Source organism: Lampris incognitus, chromosome 2 (genome assembly GCF_029633865.1).
Source record: "Lampris incognitus isolate fLamInc1 chromosome 2, fLamInc1.hap2, whole genome shotgun sequence".
NCBI lineage: Eukaryota > Metazoa > Chordata > Actinopteri > Lampriformes > Lampridae > Lampris > Lampris incognitus.
The window spans coordinates 37,271,388-37,273,658 of record NC_079212.1 but is presented as its reverse complement, the minus strand read 5'-3'; the positions used below and the strand labels follow the sequence as shown (position 1 = coordinate 37,273,658).

The 2,271-nt window shown below is 41.6% G+C and overlaps 2 non-coding genes across 2 annotated transcripts; one reads left to right on the top strand and one right to left on the bottom strand.

The window, feature by feature from the left end:
- The first annotated feature begins 971 nt into the window (after window positions 1–971).
- On the top strand, window positions 972–1,043 carry trnag-ucc (transfer RNA glycine (anticodon UCC)). The gene has a single exon. It is a non-coding gene; the product is annotated as a tRNA-Gly (tRNA).
- An 883-nt stretch (window positions 1,044–1,926) lies between these two features.
- On the bottom strand, window positions 1,927–1,998 carry trnaq-uug (transfer RNA glutamine (anticodon UUG)). Its single transcript has one exon. It is a non-coding gene; the product is annotated as a tRNA-Gln (tRNA).
- Window positions 1,999–2,271: the final 273 nt, after the last annotated feature.

Below are 2,271 nucleotides of genomic sequence, written 5' to 3'. Positions count from 1 at the left end.
CGAGGGAAAGTTCTGGCAGAAAATTTTGAGTAGACAAGAAAAACATCTCAAAACTGAGGTGATGAAAGTATTCCCTTAAGGGACCGAATTAAATTTGACTCATCAGGTAAGAACGTGGGTTGCAATATCCACAATAAAGCCTGCTACATTGATTGCACATAGACAGTTCTTCCTTAGGTCATATAGAAAGCCTGGAGCGACAAGGATGGGATTCAAACCCACGCGTGCAGAACCTAATGGATTAGCAATCCATCGCCTTAACCACTACGGCCACCTTGTTTTAGCAAACAGGGTTTTTGCCACATGCTCAGCACCAAACTCTTACCAACCTGACATCAAGCGTTGTTGATGGCTTACATCACAGTACAAAAAGTATTTTGCCCACCACCAAACAATAAGACTTATCACATTTTCTTGACTTTGGTAAAAGTGATTTTATCTCCTTACTTCATGAACTTCTAGTCCACTGCGCCATTAATCTCTTGCACTGCTAAAAACTTGCACAAGGTGCTCTATTGAGCATACAGCAACAAAAGGCATCCCACGTAGAGCTCAACTTTCAATGGACTGTTTTGTGAATGACGAACACTTGTAATTATTGTAAGGTGTTATTTCAATTCAAACCAACCTTTATGTGGACAAAACTGAAGACCTCAGCAAAATAAGACAGCAGGCAGTTACAAAATCGATTCCGGTGATACACAGCTGTCCTGTTATGACTTAGTGCCATGGCATCAATGTGAGTGTGACTTAAAGCTGCAAAGGTCCACCAAAACTTCAACTCAGGTCACTCGATTCAAAGTCCAGACTGTTGATCATTACACCATGGATCCAAATAAAAGCGTGTGTCGATTGGAAGCTCTGACATTGACTTCTGAGTAGATCGGAACCCCTACTGAGGAGAGTTCAAAACACGCAGCAATGTTAGTGTTCATGGCGTTTGCAATATTCCAAAGAAACACAGCCGTGTTGCATTGGTGGTATAGTGGTGAGCATAGCTGCCTTCCAAGCAGTTGACCCGGGTTCGATTCCCGGCCAATGCAGAGGGATCTCTTCAGTTTTAAATCAGTCATGAACAGGTTTTATTTACGGAGTAATTGGAAGTCTGTTCATAGGCAACTTCTTAGCTTGGTACTTGGTCACCATAGCTTCTGTTTTGATGGCCCTAAATCAAAACTGAAACCACGATCAGTAGATTGAAGTCACTAGCAATTCCTCTTTTGGAAAGCAGTCTTTGAAACCTCATTCAGTATTTGCCGCTTTGAGATGCGATCCTATTTAACTTGTGCAGGGTCACAACTAGGTTATGGAGAATATTACGAGGGTTTTACGCCGTTTTATTGACAGTCAAGCTCAAGCTTGCAGCTATCCGAACACTTACTGAGGAGTGCTCTAAAACAAACAGTCCTATCTACAGCAGTACTGTTAAAGATTTAGAGCCATGGAATCACTGTTCTAATGTCACTGCAGCAACTGTCAGAAGTTGAAAGTTTTCCCCAAACCAATCCTTGTGGGAATATGTCTTGGACACATTTTCTAACGTGGGTATAGTGAAGAAAGTTTCCAGTATCCATGTGACAAACAACATATTGTGTTTTTACTCCAATCTAAAGTTAGTATATCTTATCCCTGAGAGTTTGCTTGTCAATCTACACAACCGAGCTATACCCATTAATATGAGTATGATGTGAAAAACACAACCAGACTGAAAATATAATCACTGGATTGAAGGGACCAGCAATGTCCTCTAGTGGAAAGCGATCGCGTATGATGAATGAGATACATTTCTATTCAACATGTCCAGACACGTACCTAGGTTAAACAAGAACATCGAACAGGCTACACACCATTTTGACAAGCTCAGCACCTCTAACTTTGTTTGTGTTCCCCGGAATTGGAGGCTATTGCTGTAATTTAAAGCTGTAAAGGTTCCACCGAGACTTGAACTCGGATTACTGGATTCAAAGTCCAGAGTGCTGACCATTACACCATGGAACCATGTAAACACACCACTGTCGAGTGAAAGTTCTGGCAGAAACTTTTCAGTAGACAAGAAAAACGTCTCAAAACCGAGGTCATGAAAATATTCCATTCAGGGACGGAATGAAATTTGACTCATCGGGTAAGAACATGGGTTGCAATGTCCACAATAAAGCCTGCTACAATGACTGCGCATAGACAGTTCTTCATTAGGTCATAGAGAAAGCCTGAAGCAACAAGGATGGGATTCGAACCCACGCATTCAGAACACAATGGATTAGCAATCCATCA